Genomic DNA, 27,688 nt, shown 5'->3' on the forward strand with positions numbered 1-27,688 from the left:
GGTCAAGACCACCATGATTCTCTCGAAGGCCTTTTGGCGCTCCTGGTTCCACTCGAACTTGGCATCTCCTTTTAACAATGAGCCGAAAGCGGCAGAGATCTCTGCAAGTGCTGGGATAAACCTCCGAATATAAGACACCTTCCCGAGGAACTTCTTTAACTCCTTCTGAGAATGCGAGGGAGGCATTGCTCTGATAGATTTGACCTTGTCTTCATCTGCCTCGATACCATGTTTGTGTACAAGAAACCCGAGGAATTTCCCGGCCATCACCCCGAAAGCACATTTGAGAGGATTCATCCTCATTTTGAATTTTTGGCACCTTTTGAATACCTTCTCAAGGTCTCGGAGATGGTCTTATTCTTTCTTGGATTTCACCACTAGATCATCAACATAATCTTCCACCTCATGATGGATCATGTCATGAAAGATTGCAGTCATAGCCCTTTGGTAAGTTGCACCGGCATTCTTGAGTCCGAAAGGCATGACTGTATAGGAGAAGTTTTCGAGAAGTGTTCTAAAAGCAGTCTTTTCTGCGTCCTCTTTAGCCATCTTAATCTGATTGTATCCACTAAATCCATCCATGAATGAAAACATCTGGTGTCCCGAGGTGGCATCCACGAGGGTGTCGATGTGAGGAAAAGGGAATTCATCCTTCGGGCAAGATTTGTTCAAATCTCGAAAGTCTACACATACTATGATTTGACCATTCTTCTTCTTTACTGGCACTATGTTTGCCAACCACGTGGGGTACTGTATTGGCCGGATGAAACCAGTCTGTTGAAGTTTTTCAATCTCCCCCTTTATCTTCTCTTCGAGATCTGGATGATATTTTCGAGCAGCTTGCTTAATTGGCTTAGAGTTTGGGAACACATCAAGATGATGGGAGACTAGGTCAGGATCTAGTCCGGGCATTTCCTTATATGACCAAGCGAACACATCTGAATATCGGCTTATCAAGTTTAACAACTGTTCGTGCTTCTCTAGGCTAAGGCTTGAACTTATGAATATCGGCCTTGGAACATCTTGTCCATCACATAGATCTATTTCAATAAGTTGTTCGGGCTGAGGCTTCGGCCCATCTTGCATACATTCTGGAGCTACTTCAGGCTTTATTACTATGTCATTGTCAAGAGGCTCTTCTTTTGACTCGGAGTCGGTGACTGAAGAAGCCGACTCCCCGCACCTTCATAAATAGTACACCATCTTGCCTCCTTCTCGGACTTTCATCACCTTTCGAGGAATAGGCGGACTTTCTAGTCGAGACATCGCCCGCTTACTTGATTCTGCCATTGGCTCCTTGTCATCTTTGATATCCTCCCAACGAGGAATTTTGACCCCCCGAGGCTTAGAGGTGGTGGGAACTTCTTCGACAGCCAGTTCGGTGAAGTAGATGGCATCAGAATAATGAGCTTCATGGATCTCGAAAGGCCTTTCTGTAGCCTGAATTGTCACCGCCTTCTTTCCCCATTTAGCCTTAACACACTAATGATAACTTGATGGTACAGCCCCATATCTATGCATCCAGGTCCTCCCTAGAATGATGTGATAATTTGCCTCAGAATCGATAATATGGAACTTGGTGGCCGAGTGAATCTCTCCGACGGCTAAATCAACTGTTACGCATCCGATAGTAACTCTCCTTTCTCCACCGAAGCCAATGATGACTATCGGCTGCTTCACAATGTGTTCTTCAGAGATTCTGGCCTTTTCTAGAGTAGCGCGAGTCATAATGTTGATAGAGGCTCCACTATCTAGAAAGGCCCTTTTGAACTCAACCCCGCTAATAAAAGCAGTCACATAAAGCAGGCGATTGTGAGAAAAAGGATACTTCCGATCAGCCTCGGAGAAAGTAATGGCACTAGATTGCTCTTTTTCCTTCCTCGGGATAGATCCCTCAGTCGACATGCATTCCTCATGGTATGCCTCGGCTATATTAATGACAGACTTGGTGATTTCTGTTCTTGCCTCCCTGGAAAATCCAAGCTGGTCAAAGAACTGCTTGAACTTTACACAGTCTTGCAAGGTTTTGGCATAGTGATCCGGATCTTTTTCCACTCTTCGAGGCTCGTAGTTAACCATCTCCTCGGTCTCTTCAAATTAAGATGCCACATAAATATGGTGTCCTCCTCTTCCGTAGTACTCTTCTCCTCCTTCTGGATCAAAGGGATCGTCGACATGAGTTGTGAAGGTTCTGCCCTCTGGATCGAGAGCACTTCCATAGTAAACTTGCTCACCCTCGGGCTCGAGGATGTCGTCCAGATAGTAATCATCGTCATCAAGATTGGCGATAGCCTCAATCATCGGGCCTTCATAAGCTATCATAGCAACATTCTTGCCCTTGTCTCGGTGCTGAGGATATGGTTGTTCTCGGATATCTTGAGTCCCTTGCTTTTTGAACCTCAATTCGTCTGCCTCGACTTTATCTCTGAAGATTTTCCTAAGAGTCCAACACTTCTCTGTCGGATGTTTCAATGTACAATGGTAGACACAAAATTCAGGGCTCTCGCGGTCCTTTTTTGATGGCATTTCTTTGACATAAGGCAATTTTAGCTCTCCGTCGGCCACCCATTCCTTAACTAGAGCTTTCACTTCCTCGATTCCACATGGATAAGAAACATTCCCATTTTCACCATTATATTGCTTTCTCTTCTGGCCTTTATGACCTCCTCCTTGTGACTTTCGGGTATCTGGGGCAGAGGCAGCAGCAACAATAGGTCCACGAGACAATTTGAAGCTAGTCTTATAACTGGCCTTAAATCCAGACTCCTGAGCCTGAGGAATGCTAATGTTCCGAGCTACTTCTATTAATGCCGAGAAGGTGGGTAACTTGTGATTAACTAAAAACATTTTGTACCTGCTCAATGCCCCTTCTAGACAGATTTGAACCAAATAACTCTCCTCCACTGCTTCATGGCAATCCACGGCCTTGTCCTAAAACCTTTTGACGTAGTCAAGGATGTCTTTACTTTCTTGCTGCTTTTCTTTACATAATGTAAGTGCGGTCACCTTCTCCGCCACTTGAAAGAACTTAGAGTGGCATTTGTTAGCCATTTCCTCCCAACTTCGGACAGAGTTTGGGGCCAAATTAGCATAACAACTATATGCTCGGTCGGTGAGGGACTTAGAGAATTCTCTCAACCGGAGGACGTGGTTTGAACCATGAATACCCAGAGTCTTGATGAATCGCACAACATGTTCTCGAGCATTTCCTTGTTTGCCATCGAACTTGATGAATTTCGGCACTGTATACCCCTCAGGGTATGGATAGCTCAGCATCTCAATGGGGTAAGGTGGCTTGACATCCGGATCAAGCAAAGAGGGTAAAGTCCTCTTGCCCCATTCGAGATCGAACATGGCTTGCACATCGGCGAGAGTGAGAAACTGTTGAGGGAGAGAGTTTGATGGTGGTATTCCCGAAACTTAGCTTATGGACCCGAAGACTGAGCTAGGGGCGACTTGGCCATTCTGGTGCTGCGAATTCATCATTGGTGAGGACATTTGATGATACTGGCCATCAGTGCCTATAGACAAGCCAGTTGGTGATGGGACATTGAATTGAGGCCCGTAAAGTCCACCGCACAGTGCCGCTATACCGGGTTGTGCTTGGAAATTTGTTGTCGGCACCAAAGGAGGCTCGCTTGGTGCTTGGGTAACATTTAATGGTGGCGTAACAAGATTAGGTACGAGCAGAGCTCCCTTTTGCGCCATCATGCTCCTTATGTTTTCCTGGACACCGACAGTCGCCAGAGCGCCATTCATTACACCAGAAACTCCCCTAGTCACCATTGGATCTTGGCTTGGCACGCCATGGAGCCCGGGCATGCCGCCTACTGCGGTTTGAGCATGTGTTACTGTGGCCGTGTTGCCATGAGCCATAGGCTGATTGGAGCCTACTTCTCCTTGGATTTGATTTTGCGCTCCGGCGGGAATAACTCCACCACCCGTTTGATTTCCGTTTGGCGCCGGTAAAAAATTAGAACTCATCACCAACATGGAGTGAGTGAGATTCTGAAGAGTGGTAAGAATCTCTTGCTGAGTATTTTGAAGTCCTTGAATGGCTTCAAGCAAAAGTGGTTGATCTGGAGCCATGGTCCTGTCATCACCACCATTAGAGGATCCTTGCTGGTGAACTTCATCTTCTCCCGCCATCCTTGTTGGAGTTGTGTGGATTTCAGATCTCGTTGAGACCATTAACCAATCCGCCTCCCCAGTGAAGTCGCCAAAATATATGAGAGGGTTCAAGAATGTCGTTGCAAAATTCGAATATATTCGAAGATCCTTGAAGAACAACTTTGAATTCTCTAGAAAATGATGTGAGGCTTAGATTCTTCAATAGTCTCAACTCAAGAACACAAGAGTAAAGGAGATGATGGAGATAAGTGATTGGGTGAAGAAGAAGGCAAAGTTGCTAGAGAGAGAATAATGGCAAGGCTCTCCCATGGATCTCCCACTTTCACTCTCAAGGTTGATAATGGAGAAGGGAAATTAGTTCTTTCCCAAGAGTTAACTCTCCAAAATCCATCCCTTGTAAAGCTATGGGTGGGTGCTATTTATAGACACCTCATGATGTAGGATGGAGCCCATGTGCAAGGCACATGGGGAATATTCTCTCTAACCACCTTGTCCGAGGAGGTGACCTCTCCGAGGATGAGGAAAACCCCGAAGAGGAGATCAACCCCTCGGCGAACCCTTCTTCTTAGCCACACCTAACCAATGATCCCCAATCATTCCAAAGGGTCAGGGGTAGTCCCAGAGGACGTCCTGCCGCATAAGGGTCAGGGGTAGTTCAAGAGAACGCCCTGCCGCAAATATTGCCGAGTCTCAAGGACCCCCTAGATCATGCCACCTCGACCCGGGTATAGGCCAGTTTAACCGAAGAGTGAATTTATCTCCACTCACTGTCCTCGGGATCGGGTCCTTTGTTTGGACTCCATTACGCCCATGGTTCTGGTGTGTAGATCCCGAAAAGCTCCGAGCCCGCAAGTATTCTGGGACTCATTAGCGGAGCGACTTCTAGATTGCGTCTGAATCCGTTTGAATCCAAGTGCTTCGGATCTCTAGATTCGTGGATCCGAATCCTTTCGAGTCCAAGTGCCTCGGATCTCTAGGATAGCTTAATACCCTTTTGAGTCCGGGTCCGAGTAAGTCTCTAAGTTCGTGGATCCGAACCCTTTCGAGGCCTAGAGCGATTCAGCCCGTTTGATGGCGATAAATCCGGGCCCCCCAATCTTAGACTTGCGATAAATTCGGGCCCACTAATCTTGGGTTATTGGGCCTAATTAATTTAGCGGACTGAAATTAGCTCCTCTTACAGAGACAAAGGCTTGGTTCCTTGAAAGAACACATCGTTAGGAGATTCAATGAAATCGGACTCGATCACGCCGTCCTTTTTATAGCCAAATCGTTGTACGAATCTTCGTCAGTGTCCGAACCATCGTTCTTGTCTTCCTTCTCGTCAGAACCTGGCACAGCAAATTCCAAATCGAAGAAAGTCTCTTCTTCCTCATAGAATTCAACCGGCTGATGGCCTGCACTTGGAGCACAAGTTCATCGTCGCCACTGCGCCGAAGAAGCCACACCCGCTGGCTCAGAGCTTTGTCTCCGACGGTGGTAGAACGGAGGGAGGAGTCGGAGGAGAAGGTGTTGAGGAAGATGTCGTAGAGGATGGTGGAGAGGAGGATGGAGGAGCAGAGAAGAGAGAGAGAGAGGAGAGACAAATTTCTCTGATATATGTTTAGGGACCTTAGACATCAGAAAATAATTTTGTGGATCTCTTCCATTATGAAAAGTGGGAGAGGGACCCTACACTAATTTTCCCGTCTAAATATTAAAATGTGAGAGTTTTGAAGCTTCAATTCTTTATTGTGTTCTTACACACACACACACACACACACACACCCCCTTTCCCCCCTCACACAACCACAAAAAAAAAAAAAATTCACCCCCTAATTTTATAAATATCTTCAATCGAGTATATGAAATTGCAATTTTCCCTTGAAATTATTGTGGCCGGATGAGATTATCTGTCTCATACTTTATATCATATTTTGTCAAAAATATTTTTAATCTTTAATTTTGATCAAGTAACTATATGAAATGAATATAGGATAAGATAAAATGTGGCAGATCATTTGTGCTCAACTATCTCGAGTCCGGATCCTCTGCCGTGTTTGCCTGCGGTGGTGTCCTGCAGTGCCCCAAAACGACGTCGTTTTGGGGAAAAATTTCAAAAAAAAAAAAAAAAAACCAGAACCAGAGGAAGACAAGGAGGGGTAGAAGAATCAAGTAGAAAGATGGGTTCGTCGGTCTCGCCACCAACGGCCAGCAACCATCTCGATCCTTTTTTCAAACCATTAAAACTTTTTCTTTGCTGCAAATTAACAAACACGTTTAAGTGCCCCTTTTTCACACTTTTAAGTTGACCATTTTTCACATTGAATCCAAATCTCTCTCTGCTCAAAATGCATAAAAACAAACTTGTAATTTTTTTTACTTTACTAACCTTCAAATTCCAACTTCAAATTTGACAAATAATTCCAATCTGCTTGAAAAAGGGACTCTTTTGCGGGGACCAAACACAAACTGCTCAAAAAAATTCTCGGGAAACAAACAGAGAAATCAAGTAGGGGTTGTGGGAGGAGATCGGACAGTGGAGAATCGGAGGAGGAGACGCCGAAGAATCGGACGACGGAGAGAGAGAGAAAGAGAAACAGGTAAATATGTATGTAAATATGGATGTTCAAAGTGTTAATATGTATGTATGTATATATATATATATATATCACATTTTTTAACCTCAAACTTTTGTTTGAATGGTTGATAATGTTGGTGTTCTTATGGGTGATGTGGAGAAATGGAGGGGTTTGGAGAAGAAAGTACACAGAAAAATGGCTGCAAAATAGATAAATCCTTTGTCGCGGCCTTCTTTCTTCTTCCCCTCCTTGTCTTCCTCTGGTTCTGGTTTTTTTTTTTTTTTTTTTTTTTTTTTTTTTTTTTGAAATTTTGCCCCAAAACGACGTCGTTTTGGGGCACTGCAGGACACCACCGCAGGCAAACACGACAGAGGATCCGGACTCAACTATCTCCACATATGAAATCTCACTGATTAATAGGGAGATATAATTGTATGATGACCATATATAGTAGTATAATCATGAGTAGCAACATTTAAATATATAATAATACATACATTAACGTTCGATTAATTTTTTTAATAATTTTTTTGTTTTAAAACTTTTTTAGAAATTAAAAAAAACAAAAATATTTTTTTATAAGTAAAAAATTGATGAGACATTTAAATTTTTTAAATAATGATAACAAACAAAATTTTTAACTTCTAATTTCTTAAATTAAAAAATTAACTTATTTAGCTAATCTCAAACACCTAGATATATACTAGAGGTGAGATTAGGGAAAAATTGAAACCTAACATATTTAAAAGAAAATGTCCATATTGACTAACGTGGATAAAGAGTGCGAAAAAAAAATAAAAATAAAAACATAAAAATAAAAATTCCATCTAATAGTATTTTCCAAAAATTAAGCATTTTTTTTATAATAAAATTTAATGGGACTGCATATTTCTTAAATCACTGTAGATAAAACCGGTTCAATAACCATTGGCTTCTATATGAACCCAACACGTTAGCTTACACCAAACTAGGTGATGGAAGCAGATTCTCTCTGGTCTACTTAAAAAAAGATGTTGTTAAGGTTTGTGGGATTTATCTTAGGTTCTATTTTAATGATTTAAATTATTTGTTTTGTAATATTTTGTATATAGGTGTAGACACCCCATTTTTGACCGTCCTTAAGACTTTGACGTCATCGTTTGAACACTCGGTGATCATCCTTTTGACCCTTTTAAAGCTTCTCCAAGAAGTTTGACTCTTTTGAACCTTTTTGTTTAGCTTCTCCAAGAAGCTTGAACTTCTTGACCCCTTTGCCTAGCTTCTCCAAGAAGCTTGGCCCTTTTGCTCCAAGCTTCTAAGAGAAGCTTGGCCTTTTTGGTCAAAGCTTCTAAGAGAAGCTTTGCCCCTTTGGTTTCTCTATATAAAGAGAGCCTCTCCTCCCCTTTAGGAGGTTAGAAAATCTGATATAGAAGAGATATATATCACTCTCTCTATATATCTCCCTCTCTCTCTACATTTGTGTTGGTTTTGAGGGTCCAAAAGGGCCTTGTTCTTGGCCTATTTGCACTACACCCTATAGCATCACTCCACCACTTCCATTTCCAGCAGCTTGGGGAGCTTTCCAGCAGCTTGGAGGCACCATTTCTCAAGCCAAGATTTGCTAAAGGCTTGTCTTCAAGGGTGAGTTTCATTTCCCTTGCTTTTGGTCCATTTCTTGTATCATTTGTAAGCCATACATGCTTACTGTTTTGAGCTCCGGCCCTAACTGAGAGCGGCCTTATTTTGAGCTCTTTTCACTTTTTCTTAAGGGCTCAACACTGTTTGAGCCCCCCATCTTGCACTTGCTTCAATATCCTCCTTGAATGCCATAATCTTGCATAGAATTTTTTGGCTTGCGTGTGATCTGTTTTGGAGCATGATGTAAACTGTAAATAGGCTTATTTTGAGCCCCTCTTAAACATTGAAGAAGGGCTCATTACTGTTTGGGACCTCCATGTGCCACTTCATGTTATATCCTCTCTTTGGTCCCCATTTTTGCATGTTTTGGCAGCCTATTATGCTTCGGTTTTTGGCCTTTTTACAGGCCTAGAAATAGTCTTATTTTGACATTCTTAACATGTTTCATCAAGGGTCTTTGGCTATTTGATGAATATTTTGTATACCTCATGTTATAGCCTTTTTTGAGCCTCATTTTGCGTTGCATTTCTAGCATGTTTGTATACTGTTTTGGAGTTTTTACAGTTCTGTAAATATGCTTATTTTTTGTCCCTCTTCAATGTTGTAGAAGGGAATTTTTCAGTTTGGGCTGTGCATATACCACTTGCCTCTTTGGCCACCTTTTGGCCCTTTTTCTTGCATAAGAGCTTAGCCATATCTATGTTTGTTTTCAGGATTTTTACAGTTCTGTAAAGTGGCTTATTTGTGGCCCCTATTCAATGTTGTTGAAGGGCCCTAACCTATTTGGAGTTAGCAGCTGTGAGTTGCTTCATAATCTCATGTTTAGGGCCCTTTTTGCATGCCATTGTTGCCCTATCTTTGCTTGCTGTTTGGCCATGATTTATACTGGAAAAATGCTGATTTTGGGACTGCCTTGCTACTGTCTATTCATTGCATGTCCATATTGTGCATATTTGGTATAGCTATAGGCCATTTCGGGTGCCAAAAGTCCATGTTTCGGGACTATTCCATGCATCGGATGTGTTTTCGCCTCATTTCGGGGCTGTTTTTCCCCACATTTCAGTGCTGAAATCCCATTAGCATGTTTGCATATCATTTTCTATGCCATTGCATTGCATATGCCATTGCCTCGGTTTGCGTGCCCGTGTGCACGCATTTCGAGGCACTTCATTTTCATCCATCGGCCTCTTATGTGAGTGTGGCTGAGGCTCTCTCATGTTAGTATAAGTCCATGTTGCATTCTATATGCCATTTTAGCCATTGCATTGCATATGCCATTGCCTCGGTTTGCGTGCCCATGTGCACGCATTTCGAGGCACTTCATTTTCATCTCATGGCCTCCTATGTGAGTGTGGCTGAGGTCCACTTGTATTGGTGCAAGCCCATCTTGCATTGTGTATGCCATGTTTCAAAGCGTTGCGCATGTTATGTTGTTAGCATTGTGTATGCCATGTAGTTGCATAGCATGCTTGTATTCTTGTTTGCATACTTAGGTTGCATTGCATTGGCATGCATGCCTTGCCTCTTGATCATGTGATAGAGGTTGGGCTTTATGTGTTTGTTTGGTCTGCATGACATTTGAAATCAAAGCGCATACTTCATTTCTTGGACCATCACGCATCGAAATGCGCAATTGGTGGTCCGAGAATCAAGGAACATACCCCTTTGAGTCAAAAGCATGATAAGGGATGTGTTGGTGCACACATTTGCTTGAAATTCCATGCCACACACTGTCTGTTCTTGTTGCTGTCAAAAACTGTCTTCTGCAGGGAGTTTCTGCCGACCGGCATCATTTAGTGCCGACTGGCAATTGGTGGCTGGCCGATAATTACATCATCTGCCGATGGAAATTATGCACTGCCGGTGGGCATTTCCCCCAGCCGGTGGCACTCTGCAGTATGCAACAAGCCTGTCCCAGTACTTTGGCACTGTTTAGAGAAGCAGGGCAGTGTAAACCGAGGCGGCAGTGGTATGGTACGGACTTTTTGGGCGAGACGGGTTCAAGCTTGCATCGTTCACGCATCCCGAGGCGGGGGCTGTGGCCACCTTTCTTCTTTTTGCATTCATTTTGTTCAGTAATTAGAAATTCTGTAATAATTAATGTGGTTAGTTATTTATTCGGGCTGTAATATTTATTTGGACCCTCCGAGTGAGGGCAATTGTGTAATAAGTGTGGGTGCGTTGTGCATGTCTTCCAACCCCCACTTCTTTTCCCATTTTATTTACCCGCTTATGATGGTAGACTAGGGCATATTTAAATTCGCATAACAGTATGATAGCATGCGTGCATCCATGCATTTGTCTTACATGCACCGGGCTCGGCACATCATGCTAACTGCACTTGTATTTCAATTCCAAGTTGAGTTCTTGTTAGTTGCAGCATTTCACATGCCATCTTTAGGATAGCCGAGCCTGTTTAGAGTGCATCTTTGCATGTGTTGCATTAGCCATTTTTAACATAAACTAGGATCATGCATATGATTACTGACTAGTTTCTGTTTTGGCTCGGAGTACTAGGTAAGCTTTTATGCTTTAGCATATCGCATGCGTGTGAGTGTTGCCATGACAGTATGATTACCATGAGGCTAGCTGCTTATGTGATATAACTGCTTGAATGCCTGTGGATGGAGGTTGAATTACCTAAATTGGAATAATGCATTAAAACTGTGAGTTTTAAGCCCACTAGATAGTGGCAAAATCATATTCTCTAAAAGCCCACTTGAGGGTGGCAAAATCTGCATTTTAGCCTACTTGCGAGTAGTAAACCATTTTCGAAACAAACATGAAATGTTTTGTTCCAATTTGGGCGATTTGGTCTATACTTGTTTGCTGCGCGCATAACATAGTAATTCTAGGCTAACAATTGGTTTAAGAACACATAAAGTTTTCAAAAACGGATATCACGGTTAGTAGAGGCCGGTCTTCGGACCGGGCGAAAGGGGGTGCTCATAGCTGACCTTCCCCGATCGTACCCAAGCTCCCGAGCCGAGACAACTCCGGTGATGACGGACATGTGGCCTTCGGCACCGAGTCAGGGTTTCCTAAATTCTCCCATTTTAAAACATTTAGGTGGCGACTCTGTATCTGGAAAAGCAGTCCATGTTTGGCACTTCTTTCAAAAAAATCTGTTTCTCAAAACGATTTGCCAGATTTGGACTCTTTGGTTCAGATTAAGAACCGTGACACAAATCGAGTCCGAACTGTAGCATGAGGCCCTCCGCGGGCGCGTCTACAGTTTCTGGCGACTCCGCTGGGGATATTTAGAGAGCTTGACTCGAACTCGTGATATCCTGTTTTGATTTCACTTATGTGTTTCTTTGCGTTGCATGTGCATTGGTGCGCCTAGGAACACTGTGTTTGCCATCTGCCATTCCTGAACGGTTTGCCGGAGGCTTGTCTTGTCAAGACATGACCATAAGGCTGACCGGTTATGGGCTCTGACAGCATGGGAACACAAACCCCGGTTTTTCCGGGGCACCCTTTTGACCATTCGACCTAGTGCATATTCGGAATCCATAGTGACCATTCCAAATTAGGACAGGTTGCTCACCCGATGTTAGGTTGTTTGAAACCGCTGTGTGCGTAGTGAAACCCTAGCTCCTGACAAAATAGGACAGGGAAACCCTACCCCAACATAGGGGTGTTTTGGCTCTCTCTTACTTGCTATGTGCTTTTAGAGTGTATCTCTACAGGAATGCATATACCAGTTTACAAGTCTGGACATCAGGCCTGTGGGCATCAGCATCAGTATTTTGGGATTCAGTTTACCTGAGGGTATCAGTTTACCGGCAGAATTTTTGGCAGAATTCAGTAGAGAGCACAGTCGTTCAGCTATGTGCATACCTGTTCTAGTGAAATCAAGCTGAGATACTGTCTGTTTTCTCTTTTGCAAGGTAGTCGTGGAACTATAGCTTCAGAGGGCTCCAATATCCCCCGAGGTTCATTGGATTTGTACTGATAGACTTTGTCAAGTCAGAGACTCAGTTCAAGGGTAATCAGGGCTAGAGAAAGCTAGTCAGGCACAGACCACCAGTACAACAGCTACCAGATCAGTGATCTTTGAGCAGTCAGGTTGAGATTTCCGAACCTATTACCGACACAGATATACTGGTTGCTCAGTTAGATTAGAACAGTATGTCAAGTCTGGAAGAGATGGTGTGCCAACTCCAGGATAGTATGAAAGCCATGCAGCAAGACGCTGTCCGCCAAGCGGAATTCGCCAAACAACAGGCTGTGGCCATAACCCAACAGGCAGAGACAATTGCCAGATTGGAGCAGCAAACTGGAGTATCTACTTCGCACCAGACTCCTCCCCCACCAAGAGTTCCCATACTCGGGGAGGCAACCCACGTCCAGGAGGAAACCGACCTTCCAACGGGGCCAGCTCCGCCCCCGATCTTGCCTCAACTATCCAAAGCACCCACTCCTATCAATCAATCGGATTCTCCCTTCGAGTCCGAGGTGGACCCCATGGCATTAAAAATGAGCAAGCTTGAAAAGCTGTTTAAGAAATCTCAAGGCGTGAAGTCCATCCCGGACATTGGGGACGGATACACTGACGCAGCCGTGACGCTGCCAGACCGGTTTAAGATGCCATAAATTGATCGTTTTGATGGATCTGGGGATCCTATGGTGCACCTACGACTATTTTCAGACATCCTAAGACCAATGGGCCTCACTAGATTGCAGAAGCTGTCTTTGTTTGGCCAGACCCTGTCGGGTGTAGCGGCCGCATGGTATGCAAAATTGGAGGATGACGTCAAGAGAAGTTGGGACGAGATGGCTGAGGCCTTCATCCTGCAGTACTCGTATAACACACAAATCGAGATCACGACCCGGGATCTCGAGACAACGAGGCAAGAACCCAAGGAGAACTTTTCAGAATTTGTAGCCAGATGGCGGGCTAAGGCCTCGATGATGACCTTAAGGCCCACGGACAAGGACCAGATTCGGATGATTGTGCGCAATCTTCAGCCGAAGCTAATGCAAAAGATGATTGTACTCCCCTTTCTTACCTTTTCAGATCTACATGAAATGGGGGTACAAATTGAGGATGCTATGAAGGAGGGCCTCATTGACCAGGAGAAGGAGCAGCCTAGGAGGGCGTTTTTCCGCAGTTCGAATGCGACCACCAGTGGTGATGCAGGTTCAAGATCTTCTGAAGTAGACATGGTTACCACCACTGCATCAAAAACAGCTACCCCATTCACCGGTGCATCCGGAAGTAGCTCACAAAAAACCAAATATCCACCTCGAGTCAAGAGGGTCTTCACTCCACTTCATATGCCTTTGTCAAAGGCTCTAGAGGTCTTACTCCGGAAAGGACATCTGAAACCGTTGGAACAACGCCCCCTGCCCGATCCTATCCCTGCAAAGCATGACCAGACTAAGTACTGTGCGTACCACCAACAAACCGGTCATGAGACCGATAGCTGCTTTCGTCTGCGCCATGATGTACAGGATTTTTTTGACAACAAGGTCATTGCCACACCAGCTCAGTAAAGTCTATCACCACTAGATCAGTGAACTCGAGGGATAGTACGAATATGTGATCAGGGGATGAACCACCTGTGGGCGGCACTCAGTTTACTCCAGATGTGGCGTGTGGCACGCACTGTTTTCAGCATTTGCGAATACTGGTTTTTGTAGCTTCTGACTTGGGTGTTGAGTCAGTTTTGTGGTTTTAAGTCTGTCTCTTTGTTTTGAGTCAGTCATTTTGATTAAGGGTCTGTCTCGTTGTATCGAGTCAGTCCTATTGTACAGAAGTCGGGTGATTCCGGGGGTGTTACTTCGGATATCACTATTTTGCTTTGTGTTTGTCCTTTTGAGTCTATTTCTGCCAGGGAGCCAGTTGTGCCAACAGATTTGAATGAACAGCAGTGATTTTTACACTCTTGTGTTTGCTTCTACCGTGTGCCAGTTGCGCTAGAAATTCTAAACGAGATGGCAATATTTGACTAGAAGCTGTGCCTTTTCTGTGCCTTGAAGTCATTGTAATGACCTAAGCTTTTCAAAACCTTTTTGAACACTGCGGTGATAAAAATGAAGAGGAAGGAATTCCTCAGATTTTGCAAAATTTGATCAAACTGAGGGAAAGAGAGGCGTGCTAAGCCCTTAATGAATGAGATCATGTTTGTTAATATGAGTACTGAGAAGGATCCTGGCTTGATCCAGATTGGTCCCACACTGTCTTCAGCGCGAGCGATTTGTCGCTTTCTTAAAAACTTTCGAAAAATGTTTTGCGCAGTCTTGTGAAGACTTGTGTGGAATCGCTCTTGAGATTGTGCAGCCTAGGATCGCTCTCAGCCTCAAGATTCTGTCCATTTGTTTTCAAACCTCGGACTTAAATTCAGAATGTTCAATGGTCAACCGCCATATGAGGCCTGTGTGGCCAGATTCGAAGCAGCCCTCGGACAAGAGGCAAGAAAGTCAGATCAAGAAGATTAGACCTCATCAGAAGAAGCTTGCAAAGCTAGAACAAAAGTACCCTTCAAACTAGGGGCAAAGATGTCAGACGTGCTCGAAGAGCCGAAGATGAGTCCTCTTGCAAATCAACAGCCACTTTCCTGTATACGGATGGCTTCAAAATCCTACAACCGTTTGGCATGGACCAAACTACGCTTTTACCCTTTGAGAGGCTTGCTGGGCCGAAAACCCGGAAGGGCGACCCAGGCAAAAGTTAGAGCAAGAGAAAAATACAAAAAAGAAAAAAATGCAAAGAAAAGAACAAAAAAAGAAAATAAAAAAAAGGGAAATGAAATGAAATGAAAAGAAATGAAAAGAATTGAAAAGAAAAGAAAAACAAAGCTCGCAAGGTCGAAAACCCGCATCGGGCGCCTTGGCAAAAGTTAGAGCCTAAAAAGGAGAGGTTAAATACCCGAGTGTACCTTAACCCCGAACTACGTAAGGCTTGATTCCCATCTTTGGGATACGTAGGCAACTTCATTCCGAAGTCCAGCCGTAAAACACTTCAAATTCAACTGTGTCCATGTAATGGTTCTGATAATTTTTGCCTTCTCTGTATCCGAGAGTTCGGTTGCAATCATTGCTTCGAGGACTGATTATAATGCGCTACGGTGCCATTCAGACAAGGGGCAACTTTCTGTTGCCATTCAATGCGCTGCGGTGCCGTGCAAACAAGGGGCAACTTTCCGTTGCCATGTAGCTCTCTTCGAGCAAGGGGGCAATTTTCCTCCAAATCCGAGGTTGTGCGTCTCAAGAGTGGGTTCCGTGCTTGTTAAGCATTGGCCGTTTGCAAAAATAGTTTTTGAGAATTTTTACTGAAGCTGACTACTTTTCTTGAAAATTGTTCCATCTTTTCCAAAAATTGGACCATTTCTTGGACCCAAAAAAGGAAAATTTTCAGTGCTCATTGCCTGACTTGCATGATTTTCAAATCAAAAATCGAACAAGTATGTTAATCTAACTCTCATATTGGTCAAAATTGTTTTAGTAGAAAACCAAAACAAAAAATGGTCAAAATGATGAACTAGGGGCACAGTTGAGTCAGGCTTCCTGTCTTTCCCTCATTGTCAATGCATCTGCCAGAAAGGGCACCTGCCAGAAAAGGGCACCTCTGAAGCTGACCGCAAAAGGGCAGAAGGCTCTCACATCCTCCACGCAACGAGGTATCAAGCCAAGTGCGAAGCACGGACGGGAACGGATCAAGATATTCCACTCCTTTGTCTAGATAGATCTAACCACGTCCAAACTCCCCAGCAGGGCATCATCAACCGATGTTAGCTGCAGATTTGCTACACACCCAGTTGTAGCACAACCCCTCTGTGGGAGAAACTTACTGTTGTGAACAAGAGTCTGGTAAAATACCAGGGGCAAGAGCCCACAATTTCCAGCTTATCCATCAACCACCCAGGGGAGGGATGAAAAACGAGAGATTAAAGAATAGAGAGATGTGCGCTGAGAGAAAAAGCGAGAAAAGGGTTTTGAGAGAAAAACCGAGCTTGAGAGCCGAGTGATGTGAGAATCACAAATAAGAAAGGGTGGGAATAATACCCGGTGAAACAGGCTCCCTGTGCACGTCTGTGTGTCGTGTCTTTTGTTTTGTTTGTCTCGATTCTTGCTTTGAGTCGTTCCGAGCGTGTCTCGACGTGTTTAGGTTGTTTACCTTTTGTTTTTCGTTGTTGAGTCTTTCTCGCTGTGTTCAGTCGTAGGCTCAATACCTGGTCGAAAACTCATCTCTCAATTTCAAAAATAAATCGTTTCGTGCTCAGAGTGCTGTGTCATCCTTCACGTTTGTGCAAAACAAGATTCTTTTTTCCATAAAACTGCAGGGTCCACCCCCGATAAGTGTGAACGGTGAAACCAGGACCTATCTGAAGCTATGATGGTTCCAGACTGCAAAGCAAAGACAAAAGAGCGAAAATCAAAGTATCTGAGTTTGTGTCAACTTCAGAAAATTCCGTGATTGTACTCCGGACGTACCTCTTCAGGGCCTTGTCAATGCTCCGAAATATGAGTGTACCTCTACCTCAGGCGCAAGATCAATCCTACTTCAAGGTTATGCACTCTTCCACTTACATTGTTATGCACCCACTTCAATTGCATTGTAATGCATTATACCTATCAAGTTTCTTCCTCAGTCATGCACGATATTGTATGCGCGGTTCATTCAAAGAATTTTCGTTTTAAGGTCATTCACTTTCGTGTATCAATCACACACACTCGCTTTAGTGTATCAATCACACTTCATTCGCTTAGTGTATCAATCACACTTCATTCACTTAGTGTATCAATTACACTCTAATTTCAATTATACTCTAATCTACTTAGTGTATCAATCACGCTTCAGTTACGCTCTCATTCATATAGCGTATCAATCACACTTCATTTGCCTTAGTGTATCAATCACACTTTACTCGCTTTGAGTATCTATCACCCACATTCTCATTTAGTGTATCAATCACACTCTCTTCACTTAGTGTATCAATCACATTTCTTTCATTTTGTGTATCTATCACACACATTCTCATTTTGTGTATCTATCACGCACATATTCGCTTTTGTGTCTATTGTACTCTCACTTAGTGTATCAATCACACTTCTTTCATTTTGTGTATCTATCACACACATTCTCGTTTTCTGTATCACACTTCATTGATTTAGTATATCAATCATACTTGTTCACTAAGTGCATCTATCACACTTTGTGTTCACCTTTAGTATATCAATCATACTTGCTCACTAAGTGCATCTATCACACTTTGTGTTCACCTTTAGTGTATCAATCACACTCTGTTCACTGAGTGCATCTATCACACTTCGTGTTCACCTTTAGTGTATCAATCACACTCTGTTCACTAAGTGCATCTATCACACTTTGTGTTCACTTTTAGTGTATCAATCACACTCTGTTCATATAGTGCATCTATCACACTTTGTGTTCATTTTCAGTATATCAATCATACTTTGTTCACACTGTGCATCTATCACACTTTGTGTTCGCTTTTAGTGTATCAATCACACTCTATTCACATAGTGCATCTATCACACTTTGTGTTCATTTTCAGTATATCAATCATACTTTGTTCACACTGTGCATCTATCACACTTTGTGTTCACTTTTAGTGTATCAATCACACTCTGTTCACACAGTGCATCTATCACACTTTGTGTTCCCTTTTAGTATATCTATCATACTTGCTCACTAAGTGCATCTATCACACTTCGTGTTCACTTTCAGTATATCTATCATACTTGTTCACTAGGTGCATCTATCACGCTTTGTGTTCACCTTTAGTGTATCCATCACACTACGCTTACCTAGTGTATCCATCACACTCTCTTCACTTTTGTGTATCTATCACGCATGTTTGTCCACTTAGTGTATCTATCACACTTCGTTTACTTTTGTGTATCTAACGCACATGTTCGTGAGAATTGCATAATTCTCTTACATCCTTTCTGCATGAGATGTAGTTTGGTTCATGTCTAGTTGCTGGCATAGCATTCGCTTAAAATGTTGCATTTATTTTGCATAATTGCTTCATTACAGCTACATCCGCGCTATTTTGTGCACCTCACTTGTACTTGTTAGTACATTGCATTGTTTTGAGTGCAAACTAGCTTCGCGTGGAGTATAAGTCCAATTGTCAAAGTCTTCCTGCATATCATTTGCATCCTGCCCCTGAACTACGCTGGTTTGATTCCTTGCAAAGGGATACGTAGGCAGCCTATGGGCACAACCATTTATTTATCGGTATTTTGTTTGTCCAAGTCTTCGGCCTTGTCAAAAACGGGTCGTCTCTGGGCTTTGACATTCACTCCCGTCATTGTTATGACTTTCGAGTTCTGTCAAAGAGGGGCAACTATAGACACCCCATTTTTTACCGTCCTTAAGACTTGGACGTCATCGTTTGAACACTCGGTGATCATCCTTGTTTGTGTTCGTTTAGAGTTCCCGGAGGTTTCGGCTCGCGCGCCCTGCCTCAGGATCTCCGAACTTGACCGTTTTGTGTCTGGTTTTGCACTAAACACTTGTGTTTTGCCTTGGAGGGGCAGGGAATGCCTTGTGAGGCATCCCCACACACCACCGGCAGTGGCAAGAGGCCACCGGCTGGCTTTTACTGCCATCGGTAATCTTTTCTGCCGGTCGGCACCTTTTGTTGCCGGTAGGCATTGTGTTTGGCCGGCCGGCCACTGTTTTAGATCAGTCGGCCACTTGTCCTGGCCGAGACCTTTTCTTGAGGGAGCTTGAACCTCTTGAACCTTTTTTTAGCTTCTCCAAGAAGCTTGACCCCTTTTAGCTTCTCCAAGAAGCTTGACCTTTTTTTAGCTTCTCCAAGAAGCTTGAACCTTTTGACCTTTTCTAGCTTCTCCAAGAAGCTTGAACCTTTTGACCTTTTCTAGCTTCTCTAAGAAGCTTGAACCTTTTGACCCTTTTAAAGCTTCTCCAAGAAGCTTGACCCTTTTGAACCTTTTTGTTTAGCTTCTCCAAGAAGCTTGAACTTCTTGACCCCTTTGCCTAGCTTCTCCAAGAAGCTTGGCCCTTTTGCTCCAAGCTTCTAAGAGAAGCTTGGCCTTTTTGGTCAAAGCTTCTAAGAGAAGCTTTGCCCCTTTGGTTTCTCTATATAAAGAGAGCCTCTCCTCCCCTTTAGGAGGTTAGAAAATCTGATATAGAAGAGATATATATCACTCTCTCTATATATCTCCCTCTCTCTCTACATTTGTGTTGGTTTTGAGGGTCCAAAAGGGCCTTGTTCTTGGCCTATTTGCACTACACCCTATAGCATCACTCCACCACTTCCATTTCCAGCAGCTTGGGGAGCTTTCCAGCAGCTTGGAGGCACCATTTCTCAAGCCAAGAGTTGCTAAAGGCTTGTCTTCAAGGGTGAGTTTCATTTCCCTTGTTTTTCGTCCATTTCTTGTATCATTTGTAAGCCATACATGCTTACTGTTTTGAGCTCCGGCCCTAACTGAGAGTGGCCTTATTTTGAGCTCTTTTTCACTTTTGCTTAAGGGCTCAACACTGTTTGAGCCCCCCATCTTGCACTTGCTTCAATATCCTCCTTGAATGCCATAATCTTGCATAGAATTTTTTGGCTTGCGTGTGATCTGTTTTGGAGCATAATGTAAACTGTAAATAGGCTTATTTTGAGCCCCTCTTAAACATTGAAGAAGGGCTCATTACTGTTTGGGACCTCCATGTGCCACTTCATGTTATATCCTCTCTTTGGTCCCCATTTTTGCATGTTTTGGCAGCCTATTATGCTTCAGTTTTTGGCCTTTTTACAGGCCTAGAAATAGTCTTATTTTGACCTTCTTAACATGTTTCATCAAGTGTCTTTGGCTGTTTGATGAATATTTTGTATACCTCATGTTATAGCCTCTTTTGAGCCTCATTTTGCATTGCATTTCTAGCATGTTTGTATACTGTTTTGGAGTTTTTATAGTTCTGTAAATATGCTTATTTTTGGTCCCTCTTCAATGTTGTAGAAGGGAATTTTTCAGTTTGGGCTGTGCATATACCACTTGCCTCTTTGGCCACCTTTTGGCCCTTTTTCTTGCATAAGAGCTTAGCCATATCTATGTTTGTTTTTAGGGTTTTTACAGTTCTGTAAAGTGTCTTATTTGTGGCCCCTCTTCAATGTTGTTGAAGGGCCCTAACCTATTTGGAGTTAGCAGCTGTGAGTTGCTTCATAATCTCATGTTTAGGGCCCTTTTTGCATGCCATTGTTGCCCTATCTTTGCTTGCTATTTGGCCATGATTTATACTGGAAAAATGCTGATTTTGGGACTGCCTTGCTACTGTCTATTCATTGCATGTCTATATTGTGCATATTTGGTATAGCTATAGGCCATTTCGGGTGCCAAAAGTCCATGTTTCGGGACTATTCCATGCATCGGGTGTGTTTTCGCCTCATTTCGGGGCTGTTTTCCCCCACATTTCAGTGCTGAAATCCCATTAGCATGTTTGCATATCATTTTCCATGCCATTGCATTGCATATGCCATTGCCTCGGTTTGCGTGCCCGTGTGCACGCATTTCGAGGCACTTCATTTTCATCCATCGGCCTCTTATGTGAGTGTGGCTGAGGCTCTCTCATGTTAGTATAAGTCCATGTTGCATTCTATATTCCATTTTAGCCATTGCATTGCATATGCCATTGCCTCGGTTTGCGTGTCCGTGTGCACGCATTTCGAGGCACTTCATTTTCATCTCATGGCCTCCTATGTGAGTGTGACTGAGGTCCACTTGTATTGGTGCAAGCCCATCTTGCATTGTGTATGCCATGTTTCAAAGCGTTGCGCATGTTATGTTGTTAGCATTGTGTATGCCATGTAGTTGCATAGCATGCTTGTATTCTTGTTTGCATACTTAGGTTGCATTGCATTGGCATGTATGCCTTGCCTCTTGATCATGTGATAGAGGTTGGGCTTTATGTGTTTGTTTGGTCTGCATGACATTTGAAATCAAAGCGCATACTTGATTTCTTGGACCATCACGCATCGAAATGCGCAATTGGTGGTCCGAGAATCAAGGAACATACCCCTTTGAGTCAAAAGCATGATAAGGGATGTGTTGGTGCACACATTTGCTTGAAATTCCATGCCATACACTGTCTGTTCTTGTTGCTGTCAAAAACTGTCTTCTGCAGGGAGTTTTTGCCGACCGGCATCATTTAGTGCCGACCGGCAATTGGTGGCTGGCCGATAATTACATCATCTCCCGATGGAAATTATGCACTGCCGGTGGGCATTTCCCCCAGCTGGTGGCACTCTGCAGTATGCAACAAGCCTGTCCCAGTACTTTGGCACTGTTCAGAGAAGCAGGGCAGTGTAAACCGAGGCAGCAGTGGTATGGTACGGACTTTCTGGGCGAGATGGGTTCAAGCTTGCATCGTTCACGCATCCCGAGGCGGGGGCTGTGGCCACCTTTCTTCTTTTTGCATTCATTTTGTTCAGTAATTAGAAATTCTGTAATAATTAATGTGGTTAGTTATTTATTCGGGCTGTAATATTTATTTGGACCCTCCGAGTGAGGGCAATTGTGTAATAAGTGTGGGTGCGTTGTGCATGTCTTCCAACCCCCACTTCTTTTCCCCTTTTATTTACCCGCTTATGATGGTAGACTAGGGCATATTTAAATTCGCATAACAGTATGATAGCATGCGTGCATCCATGCATTCGTCTTACATGCACCGGGCTCGGCACATCATGCTAACTGCACTTGTATTTCAATTCCAAGTTGAGTACTTGTTAGTTGCAGCATTTCACATGCCATCTTTAGGATAGTCGAGCCTGTTTAGAGTGCATCTTTGCATGTGTTGCATTAGCCATTTTTAACATAAACTAGGATCATGCATATGATTACTGACTAGTTTCTGTTTTGGCTCGGAGTACTAGGTAAGCTTTTATGCTTTAGCATATCGCATGCGTGTGAGTGTTGCCATGACAGTATGATTACCATGAGGCTAGCTGCTTATGTGATATAACTGCTTGAATGCCTGTGGATGGAGGTTGAATTACCTAAATTGGAATAATGCATTAAAACTGTGAGTTTTAAGCCCACTAGATAGTGGCAAAATCATCTTCTCTAAAAGCCCACTTGAGGGTGGCAAAATCTGCATTTTAGCCTACTTGCGAGTAGCAAACCATTTTCAAAACAAACATGAAATGTTTTGTTCCAATTTGGGCGATTTGGTCTATACTTGTTTGCTGCGCGCATAACATAGTAATTCTAGGCTAACAATTGGTTTAAGAACACATAAAGTTTTCAAAAATGGATATCACGGTTAGTAGAAGCCGGTCTTCGGACCGGGCGAAAGGGGGTGCTCATAGCTGACCTTCCCCGATCGTACCCAAGCTCCCGAGCCGAGACAACTCCGGTGATGACGGACATGTGGCCTTCGGCACCGAGTCAGGGTTTCCTAAATTCTCCCATTTTAAAACATTTAGGTGGCGACTCTATATCTGGCAAAGCAGTCCATGTTTGGCACTTCTTTCAAAAAAATCTGTTTCTCAAAACAATTTGTCAGATTTGGACTCTTTGGTTCAGATTAAGAACCGTGACACAAATCGAGTCCGAACTGTAGCATGAGGCCCTCCGCGGGCGCGTCTACAATAGGTCAATTATAAAAAATTTAGATTGATAAAATATTTATAAAACTGAATGTTTATGAATGTTACATCCATCTAAAATTTTTATGAATAATTTACACACTAAAGTAAAAAAAAATGTAATCATAATTCTCAATTATGTATACATATAGGACATTTTTACACCATTATATTTAGAATAAAACTATACGCACCAATTGATATATAAATTAGTATATTAATAGATGATATAACATAATTTTAAAGGTTTTGAATCTTTGTAGTTTGTATAATGAGTGAAATCCATAGTTTTGAAATTACAATATATACCAATTGGTATGTATAGTATCACTGCTAGATTTATTCAATTTTAATGATGTTACCTATAAAATTTGTTAAAAATTTATTTTTTCTGTTCAAAAAATTTTATGTAAGGAACGTGAAACGGATACCATAATTTTAAGGGAATATCAAGATCAATAACAAAGTAGTCCCACTATTTATATCATTATGTTTATATATATTCCATTCAATAGTACTATATATCTACAAATATATATATATATATATTTATTTATTTATTTAGAAAATTATTTTTAAAAAATATTTTTATGAACTGATAATACAGTTTGTTCCGGTGAATGGATCGGACTGGTCCAAGCTCCTCAAGTCCAAGTCCAAGTCCAAATGATCAAGCCCACCGGATAACCTGCAAACAAGTTCAACGGGGAACGGGGTAATCCCCTAGTGAACCCTCCGACGAGCAAGTCAGGAAGAGAAGTAGAGTGTAGAGGGAGAGATTAGAGATAGAAAAGCTTAACCTTCTTCTTGTCTTCAACGTTTGCTTATATCCTTTGGTAATCATTTCGCTGTTCCTTCCGACCTGACTTCCTCGTCGAAAGTCTATGCTGTAGCTTACCTTGTTCAGGGTAAGGGGGTCCTGTTCCGACGGAGAGGTGTTGTCGCAATAAATGCTGTGACGGGCTACATTAATGGTGATGTGCAGTGGTAATAACTTTGCAGATCTTTGTCTGCTGATGTGGCTCGTCCTTCACCTGCCATGTGTCTGAATGTCATTGGCTCTTTATGCCATGTTGGATTCCAACTGTCCTGGACCTCACCAGCTGGGTTATGTATTGGGCTCAATGTGATGGACTTGGGTTGTTCATAGTGATTCATGGCTTTTATGGGTTTATACATGTCATGAACCATAATAATTTTAAGTATAACTCATATCTTACCAATTTTAAATTTATACCATCTATTTTATTTTTAGAGTAAAATTCAGCATACAAATTCATGATAAGCTGATATTTTCCGATTGCATTTGTACTTTGTTTACTCGTCATCTCTTCTATGCTTACTTGTCAAGTTGTCATCCTCATCCACCTATGTTCAACTTAAGCCAACTTGTCACCCATATTTCAACTATATAAAGAGGCCACCTTCACAACCTATAGAACCAAGTTCAAGAAAACAAACCACCCAACAAAGGCAACCAAGTTTTGAAATATTATTCATACTCTTTGCATCCTTCTCTTCATTCCTCTCCTCTGCCTCATCATCTGTCGCCTCAGACGACATAAACCGGTGGTGCAACAAAACCCCATATCCCGAACCATGCAAATACTTCATGAGCAATGGCTCTCACAATTTTTACCCAAACAAAAATCCGAGTTCAGAAAGATGGCCATGCAAATAGCCATGGAGAGAGCTCTCAATGCCGAGACTTACACTAAGTGGCTCGGGTCCAAATGTCGCAATGAGCTCGAAAAAAATGCATGGTCTGATTGTTTGAAGCTCTATGAGAGCACAATTTTCCAACTCAACAATACACTAGACCCTAACACAAAATGTTCTGATTTTGATGCTCAGACGTGGCTCAGCACGGCTTTGACAAATCTTGAGACTTGTTGAGCTGGGTTCATTGAGTTAGGTGTCTCTGACTTCATGTTGCCTCTCATGTCTAATAATGTTTTGAAGCTAATCAGCAACACTTTGGCTATTAACAATGGCTCAACCGAGAAACAAACGTATAAAGAAGGTTTTCCCACTTGGGTTTCACCTGGAAACCGCAAGCTGTTGCAATCGCCGTCTCCAGCAACAAATCTCGTGGTGGCTCAAGATGGTTCGGGGAATTACCAGACCATTCAAGCAGCCCTAGATGTCTCGGCGAAGAGGAGCGGCAGTGGGAGATTTGTTATACATGTGAAAAGTGGTGTTTATAAGGAAAATATTGAGATTGGCAACAAAATGAAGAATATTATGCTCGTTGGTGATGGCTTGAAAAACACCATTATCACTGGCAGTCGAAGCGTGGGAGGAGGTTCCACCACCTTCAACTCTGCAACTGTTGGTAAGGATCTCATCTCTCTTATATATATATATATATTTATTTATTTATTTATTTTTTAAGGTGTTTTTATATTATTAAGTAGTGCATAATTTTCAAAATAATTAAAAGTCAAGACAACCGTTATTTTGATCACACCTAGGAAAAGAGAAAAGTTAGGGATTATGAAAAAAATTTCATAAAAATGATCATGAAAGATTTATGATTCTTGAATTACCTTAATTAGAGTGTGGTGCTTTATTTTAAGTGTAATCCAAAGATTACAAAGCTTTCATGATTATTTTCATGAAATGTTTTTCATGATACCTACTATTGCTGCAATGAAAAAGAACAGAGTCTATCAACATCACCAGTGCATAGCAAAATTTAATGAAAGCATTTGATTATATCAAATTTACTATTTTTTTATATGTCAAACAGTAACGTTAAAAGTGTTAATTAGTCTACTGACAAACGTAGACATGTAATTCATCACTTGGCATTGGGGCTCTTACCATTTTTTTTTTTTTTTTTTTTTTGCAAAAGAAGTAATATTTTATTAAATAGATAAAGCATGATAAGAAGGAAAGTAAAACATGAAATTCTGTACGAAATCTTATATTAATAATATGAAAATCAGAAGTTTTATGCATAAAAAAAGATTAAAAAATGTCCAAAATCTGAATTAGTGATGTAGATTTAATACTTGGTTTGGCGTGGGCGATGCTAGAATAAATTCAATGCACGTATTTCAAATGTTAAGCAGTTTTGTGATTTATTTATGCTTAGCGTAACATGCAATTTTTTTTCAAGAGAAGTACAAAAGGTCATGAGATAAAATTGATTGTTAACTACTTTTATATAAAATGTAAAGGAAAGATCATGCTACTTTCACTATTCTGTTTTTTTTCAAAATTAAATTTATTTAACTTGATATTCAATTTCTAACTGTCTTCGTAAATTTTTTCGTAAAAATTGGGAAATTCAGCTGCCGATGGTGAAGGATTCTTTGCTGGTGGCTTTTTTTTTTTTTTTTTTTTCTCATTCCACATGCTGATTGCATAGATGAATATATAATCAATTTATAATGCTGGTTATATTTTTTGAACAAAGTAAATATCTTTTTTTAAATATATTATGAAGTCAAGAGTTCTTTATTGACAACTTAAAGTTTCCTTCATTATGAAACATAAATATTTTATTCATTTATGGTATGAAAATTCTACCTCTATAGAAGCATCTTTTATTAACTTAAATTGAAGGGACAATTAGAGATCATAACAACATTTTATAGATAACATTTCAAACCATAGAGTAAACAATTGCTAATTATTGATAACATATTTTATTTGCAGCGGTCACCGGTGGAGGATTCATTGCTCGTGATATAACATTCCGTAACACAGCTGGACCACAAAATCACCAAGCTGTAGCACTCCGATCTGGGTCTGATCTCTCTGTTTTCTATCGTTGTGGTTTTGAAGGATACCAAGATACACTCATATTCATTCTCAACGACAATTTTACAAAGAATGTGATATTTATGGCACGGTAGATTTCATATTTGGAAATGCTGCAGTAGTTCTCCAAAATTGCATGATATATGCTAGAAAACCCATGAGCGGGCAAAAAAATACTATAACAGCACAAGGAAGAACTGACCCTAACCAAAATACTGGCATTTCAATTCATAATTCTCAAGTCCTCGCTTCATCCGACCTAAAACCAGTACTTAGATCAATCAAGACGTATTTGGGAAGGCCTTGGAAGCAATATTCATGTACTGTTTATCTACAAACTTACCTTGACACCTTGGTTGATCCTACAGGTTGGTTAGAATGGGATGGTAACTTTGCTATAAATACTTTGTATTATGGAGAATATAAGAACTCTGGTCCTGGTTCTTCAACTAGTGGCAGAGTAAAGTGGGATGGTTATCGAGTTATTTCTAGCTCAACTGAAGCATCACAGTTCAGCGTCGCAAGTTTTATAGCTGGTCAGTCATGGTTGCCTTCTACCAGTGTGCCATTCACTTCTGGCCTCTAATTGTATTGTATTTGATCAATTCATATATTTGTTATTGCTTTGTTCTTTAGTCTATCCATTCTACACAAAACATAGGGAATCTCAGAAAGTGTATTTTTAAGATCTCAATAAAGAATAAGTGTATTTTTAAGATCTCAATAAAGAATAAGATGATTTTTTAACCTTTCTTGCTACTTCTTTCTCTTTAGCCTGTCACATACAGCGAAATTTTAACTCTTCAAGCCTATTATTGTTGTAAGAATTGTCAATTTGAACCAGCCTCGTACAAGTGAGGCAATTCTAAAGAAAATTGGGCTCTCCTCTGTGAAAGGTAAATGACTTTAGTTCTGAACATTTACAAAATAGATGACAACCAAGTGAACTCAAAAATATTTGACGGAACAATCGGCAAACATTTATATTTGTGCTTTTGGATAATGTTACAGTCAGAAAACCGACAAACCCAT

General features: G+C 41.8%; 1 pseudogene across 1 annotated transcript; it reads left to right on the forward strand.

The window, feature by feature from the left end:
- The first annotated feature begins 24,550 nt into the window (after positions 1–24,550).
- Positions 24,551–27,344, forward strand: LOC145796508 (pectinesterase 2-like; annotated as a pseudogene). Its single transcript, XR_014336973.1, has 2 exons — positions 24,551–25,220; positions 26,552–27,344. The product of XR_014336973.1 is annotated as a pectinesterase 2-like (transcript).
- Positions 27,345–27,688: the final 344 nt, after the last annotated feature.

Source organism: Camellia sinensis, chromosome 8, assembly GCF_055761805.1.
Source record: "Camellia sinensis isolate YWXY chromosome 8, ASM5576180v1, whole genome shotgun sequence".
NCBI lineage: Eukaryota > Viridiplantae > Streptophyta > Magnoliopsida > Ericales > Theaceae > Camellia > Camellia sinensis.